Here is a 7,119-nt window from a genome sequence, read left to right on the forward strand (position 1 = left end):
GAGGTCTTAACCATGCATATACGGACTCACACAGGAGAGAAACATTTATCTGTGGAGACTGTGGGAAAAGCTTTCAGCATAAAGGTCCCTTAAGAACATATATATGTCTCACACAGGAGAGAAACTCTTTAGCTCGGTGACTGTGGAAAAGCTTCAATAAGAGGAACTAAACATGCATTTACGGACTCCACAGGAGAGAGAACCATTAGCTGTGGAGACTGTGGGAAAAGGCTTCAATCAGAGGGGACCCTAACCACGCATATACGGACTCACAGCAGAGATAATTCCTTTCGCTGTGGTGACTGTGGGGAAAACTTCGATGAGAAGGGGCACCTAACTGAACACATACGGACTCACACAGGAGAGAAACCATACAGGTGTGGTGACTGTGGGAAAAGCTTTTATCAGAAGGCGGACCTAAGGAGGCATATACTGACTCACACAGGAGAGAAACCTCATGGTTGCTCCGTCTGTGGTAAAGGATTCACTCATAAATCTCATCTGCTGAGGCATGTGGATAAAATCCACAAGGGAAGAAAACAGGACAGAAACTGAAAGAGTGGAGAGCATTAGGACAAAGAGATTGTCTGTCAGGTAAGTGAATAAAAAGGCATGATGTGGACAAATCTCTTAGGAAGCAACAGTGAGTTATGGCCCTCATCAAATATGCAGACGACATGGCTCTGGTTGCTTGCCTGGAGGTCAAGTCCATCTCCAGCTACTCCCAGTTCATTGACTGCCTCTTGACGTGGTTTGACAATAGCTTCCTTGACCTTAACGTCACCAAGACTAAAAAACTGTGCCTTGGAGGAAAGAAAGCTGGGGAAATGGAAGCCCTTCTCTCGAGGAAAGACGTGGAGCAAGTGACACATTTTAAATACTTGGGAACAATTTTCGGCCACAAACTTAGCTTCCAGTAAAACACTGACCTCATCTACAAAAAGGCAAGGCCATTTCTTTCCCTACTTAAGATAGTATGACGTTTTAATGCAAGCAAACTCACACTGATCGTGGTATACAAATCCCTGATTGAGTGTTCTCAATTACAATTCGGGTACCTCTCGGTGATGTTTAATTTTTTTGTTTTCATTCTGACATGTAAATGTTTAATGTGTTTGTGTATGTTTTATGTGTGTTTTCATCCTTTTATTGTAACAGAGTGCCAACGACACATTTGCATTCAGTTTAAACTTAATGGACATTAAAGTTTGTCTTATCTGCTTATTTTAAAGCTTTTCTTAACTCTGGATCATTCATGCTTTGGGTTACAGAAATATAGATTTGCGATCAATTGACTTTTGCAAAACATTGTATGTAAATCAAATTTGACAGTAAGTAATTATACACAAAGTCCAAAGGAAATTCAACTTCCGCTTTTATGCCAACTCCTCCTAAAAGAGACATATATATATATATATACAGTGGGGCAAAAAAGCCATCATTTGCAAATAAATTCATAAAAAATCCTACAATGTGATTTCCTGGATTTTTTTTTCTAATTTTGTCTGTCATAGTTGAAGTGTACCTTTGATGAAAATTACAGTCCTCTCTCATCTTTTTAAGTGGGAGAACTTGCACAATTGGTGGCTGACTAAATACTTTTTTGCCCCACTGTGTGTGTATATATATATATATATATATGAGGTTGGAGCGGGGGGGCTGCCGTACTACACCACCCTTGGAACAGTTGTTGTGGGGGGGTTAAGTGCCTTGCTCAAGGGCACAACAGCATCTATGCTTTTTTAAATATTTGCTCTGAAAGCTGACCTGCAGAGGCATGTGACTCTCCCCAAGAAGGGACCCAGTGAATGCAGCTTCTGCAAGAAACGCTACAACTCCACCTGTAAACTGAATGTCAATGTCCYTATCTGTCAGGGTGGGGATCCCCTGCCCTGTTCGTGGCAAGACCTTCAAAATACAAAGGAGATCTTTCCAGGCATATGAGGATTCACACAGGAGAGAAAACATTTAGCTGTGGTGACTGGGAAAAGCTTCAGTCAGAAGGGCGACCTAGGGAAGCATAAACTGACTCACATAGGAGATAAACAACATGGTTGCTCAGCCTGTGATAAAATATTCAATTGTATGGCTCATTTGCTAAAGAATGTAAATCACGTCCACAAAGAAAGAAATCATTACAAAAATATATTTTGTCAGAAGATGGGTGTCCCCTGTTTGAATTAGTCCTTGATTAGAAACCAAAAGTGTTTTGTCCCTCCAGGACGGACACAGGCAGTTCTATTAATCTGGCCCGGGCGCCCGTGTAGGTGTTTTACACCGAGTGAAAGTTGATTGTATTGGTTCTGTAACCGGGCTGCCTCCCTTGTGTGACCCAGGTGCCCCGATCAAAGCCTACGGAGAAGTCGGCAAAAAGCAAAGTGATGTAGAAGCACATGGAATAATGATTCTGTGTTTTCATATGCAAAAGTCATTTATTTGAAGCTTTTATCTGCCAATGAATGAAGGTTGATTATTCTAACATTTATTTGATGTTTCTGTTTCTGGACGATGGACCATGCTGCCTTGTTCACAACATGACCGAGCAGCACAGATGACTGTTCCATTTGAGAAGGGATCTCCACCCTCCCCCCTTTCCACCTGATGACGTAACGGCATGTGCCCCGTGGCTCAGCATAACTGAATCCTGCCCATTGAACAGCCCAGTACAATGACATGCTTACCTCTTGGTTCACCTCTTGACAACAACAATATAAAATAAAAAAGTAACAGTAGAATAACAATAGAACAGTAGAATAACAGAAGAATAACAATAGAATAACAGTAGAAAGGTATAATAACAGTAGAATAACAATAGAACAGTAGAATGCACACATAGCCATACTGATGTTACGAAAACAGAATGAACAGAAGAAATATACAGGAGCAAAAGGTAGAATAACTAATAAGAACAGAGATAAAATATAGTACGAAGACTAAGAGACAGTACAGTCGAACAGTAGAATAACAGTAGATATAAGAAATAGAATAACAGAAGATGATAACAAATAGAATCATACTTAGAAGTAGAAGAGTAAAACAAGTAGAATAACAAGTAAAACAATAGAACTTTAGAATAACAATAGAACAGTAGAATAACAAGTAATAAAAAATAAAAAAAAAAGAAACAAGTAGTATATAACAATAAATAGAACAGAGAAAACAGTAGAATAACAATAGAATACAGTCGAACAGTAAGAATACCAATAGAACAATAGAATAACAGTAGAATAACTGTAGAGTACAATAGAATACAGTAAATAACAATAGAATACAGTATGAATAACAGTAGAATAACAGCGAAAAACAGTAGAACAGTATAATAACAATAGAACAGTAGAATAACAATAGAATAACAGTGAGTAGACAATAGAAACATAGAATAACAATAGAATAACAATATAACGTAGAATAACAATAGGTAGAATAACAGTATAATAACAGATAGAACAAGTAGAAAAACCAATAGAATAACAGTAGTGTGACCAATGGAAACAGTAGAATAACAATAGAACAGTAGAATAACAATAGAATAACAGTAGAATAACAATAGAACAGTAGAATAACAATAGAATAACAGTAGAATAACAATAGAACAGTAGAATAACATTAGAACAATATAATAACAGTAGAATAACAATAGAACAGTAGAATAACAGTAGAACAGTAGAATAACAAGGCCGTGATGCAGCCGATCAGAATGTTCTCAATTGTGCAGAAGTTGAAGTGGCTGTTGCTCCTTCTTGACCATGTGGTGGTGTTGTGGTTCCATGTCAGGTTCTCAGTGATGTGAACGCCATGAACCTTGAAACTAAGGCGGGATGTGGACAACAGTCTTAGGAAAGCAAAGCAACTCTGGATCATTCATGCAGTTGGGTAGAGATAAATAAATGTGTGATGGATTTACTTTTTGTGTAAACGTTCTATGTAAATAAAGTTTGATTTGAATGACGAGGTACTGGTCAAAAAGTAGTTCACTGTTTTATGAGAATCTTACAGATTTGCTTTTCAAAGTCTGTTGATTTTCATGTTGTTAGAAACGGGAATATCTGGTCATTTGTTTTGGAATGTCTCTCAGGGTATTGAGATAATGTTTGACGGATGTTATTGATTCATTAAAAATGGTAGTGATACTTTCCAGAAAATGTATTTCTAATCAATTCTGACCTAATGCTGCTCATTGATGATATTGATTTGATCTCGTATATGGAGTAATGATAAACAGTCGACTCCTGAGGAAGATTTGATTCTRCCACATCCTCCTGTACTGATGATAACCACTGTTTGTCTACATGTAGTCATCGTTTCCCTTTACTACTTTACTACTGAGGCCAGTAGTTGATTTCATTCCAGCCATTACAATGAGCCCGTCCTCCTAAGGCTCCTTCCACCAGCCTCCACTGACTGAGGGGTATCATTAAGCAATAAGGCACAAGGAGGTGTAGTATACGGCCAATATACCACGGCTAAGTGCTGTTCTTATGCACGACGCAAAGCGGAGTGCCTGGATACAACCCTTAGCCGTGGTATATTGACCATATACCACAAACCCCCTGAGCTGCTTTATTGCTATTATAAACTGGTTACCAATGTAACTGGAGCAGTAAAAAATAAATGTTTTGTCATACCCGTGGTATACGGTCTGATATACCACGGCTGTTAGCCAATCATCATTCAGGGCTCGAATCACCCAGTTTATATTACAAAGTAGGTTCAATAACTTTGATAAACAACCAAAAATAATGACTGATAATCAGGTCGATTGAGAAAGCTAAAGTTTGATATGTGTTTTTGGTTTAGTCAAATTGACCAAGCCCATTTCAAGCTTATATATATATTTTTTTAGGCAAGTTAGCTGGCTAACTCAGGGACATGCTTTGTAGTATACACCTCTGGTCTGTAGGCTGGCTGCCTTGCACAATAGTAAACCCCCATCCAGCTGGCGACGCTGTTGTGCGTTTCCGGGTTCCAGAAGAACCAAGGAGTTTCAAAACGTTCCTCGACTAGAACACGGAAGTAGAATTGGAGATGAACGTAATGATGAGATGCTCATGTCACTCAGTCCAGACAATGGGAGTCGTTGTCCCAAAAGTGGGAATGCAGGCGACAAGATTAGGTCCGAAATAAACCCATAGAAACCATCGGGCTTATTTTGGCGAGAGTGTAACCTCTCGCTTCGCCTGATCCTCTCTGAGGTGACATTGTTTTGATTTTGAACGTTATTTTTGTGGAGTAAAGAAAGACCTAGCTAGCTACTGACTGAACTAAATAGGCTACCCAACTCCCAGTCGTCTGAAATATGTATAAACTACAGTTGTTTCGTGTGTTTTTAAATGAGCGCTTAACGTAAACGGCGGCTGCTGTGGTATTTTCGGGAAAGTTGGAGAAAACGGTAATGGAGTACCAGGAGGAGAATGATCGGCTACGGAGACTGCTGGGGATCACACCGGAGATACAACTATGTAGAATAGTTCGTATATAGATCTACTGATATGTTAGCTATAGTTTCTACTCAATTAGTAAACTGCTTAGGTAAATAGAGAATTGTATATTTATTTTCTACCTAACTACTGTATATGTTGGTCTACAGGCCTACATCAATCAAGCTTTTAGCTGCGAATGTGTACTTTACAAGATTAAATAAACCATTGGAGTCATTTACAATTATAATTTGGCAAATTATGAAATAGTTGTCTGCATATTTGATTACTTATCTAAAGCCTTCAAATCTAATTGTATTTGTCACATGCTTCGTAAATTAGGAATAAACTAACAGTGAAATGCTTACTTATGTCCCTCTAACAACGCAGGGATAGAAATAATAAAGATAACACTAAGAATAAATACGCAATCAGGGTTCTCCCCAAAGAATGCGAGAGGCGCTGCGCCATCTTATGGACTGAATGCTCCACTATGTAAAATTGTGTCATCATATTAGGACATGTTTTGCTTTAGATTGCAGGACATGGCAGTTACAGGTGTAAGAAAACGCTAAAATCTCTGAGTCCAGAGTGGGGCACTGCCCTCGTACTCAGTAGCACCACCTTGTTAAAAAACTCAGTGGAGAACACTGACAATGAGTAACGATACTGTTGTATACACGGAGTACCAGTACCCGAGTCGATGTGGCAAGCTTCTATGAGTAGGAATTTTATTTTTTTCTGAATAAGTGTGTTAAGTTTTGTTTTGTCCTCTAAATTTGTGTTTCCATTCAAACACTGAAGTGAAGTCAATGTTTGTATATCTGTTTTTTTGTATTGAAACATCGTAAACAGATAATAAAAATATATATAAAAAAATGTTTTGTCTGCGTTAACAAAAGCATTTAGAAATGGCATTGTGCACTCAGGCATGTCAAAGTCTATAGGTAACCTCTGCCCCTCCTTCCTTCCCTCCAGGACTCCCTGCAGCTCTCTGTCTCTGAAGAGGAGGTTCCCCTGAGCAGCAGCACTGTGAGCAGGAGTGGAGCCCCAGTCTGGACAGGAGGACCCAGAAACCACACAGATTAAAGAGGAACAGGAGGAGTCAGGACCAGTCAGGAGGAAGAGCAGCTTCAAGGGCGCTTTGATACCAAAGACTCCATATCCACTCCTTCCTGTGTGAAAAGTGAATGTGATCAGGAGGACCCGTGTCAAGAACCCGTACGAGCTGAATACCCAACTCTCAGTCCACTGAAAACATCTAAACTACACTTGTTCTGTGTGTTTTTAAATGAATGTTTAACGGCATCTGCTGCTGTGGAGATTTTTGGTGTCGGAGGAAACTGTAGCAGAGTACCAGGAGGAGAATGATCTGCTACGGAGACTGCTGCGGATCACACCAGAGATAAAACTATGTAGAATAGGTTTGTATGTAGATCTACTGATAGTTAGCAATAGTTCTAGTACATTTTCTAACTGTTTAGGCTTTGTGGTCACCATTTCAACATTTTGTAGAAGTGGTTTTAGCCCCGACGTGTCAGTGCTTTCTCTTTGCTTGGACAGCAGCTCCACCATTTCTGTTGCCATTCTGACTCCAGTGCCACATTGGTCTAAACCGTTCCTTTTGATTAGCTGAGGATGAGGATTTGGTCAAGTGTGATACGCTCTGTCTATACTGAACAAAAAATATCAAACGCCAACA

General features: G+C 39.4%; 1 long non-coding RNA gene across 1 annotated transcript; it reads left to right on the forward strand.

The window, feature by feature from the left end:
- The first annotated feature begins 5,037 nt into the window (after positions 1-5,037).
- On the forward strand, positions 5,038-6,938 carry LOC139024245 (uncharacterized). The gene is made up of 2 exons (XR_011475530.1): positions 5,038-5,467; positions 6,396-6,938. It is a non-coding gene; the product is annotated as an uncharacterized lncRNA (long non-coding RNA).
- Positions 6,939-7,119: the final 181 nt, after the last annotated feature.

Source organism: Salvelinus sp. IW2-2015, unplaced genomic scaffold (assembly GCF_002910315.2).
Source record: "Salvelinus sp. IW2-2015 unplaced genomic scaffold, ASM291031v2 Un_scaffold1234, whole genome shotgun sequence".
Lineage (NCBI taxonomy): Eukaryota > Metazoa > Chordata > Actinopteri > Salmoniformes > Salmonidae > Salvelinus > Salvelinus sp. IW2-2015.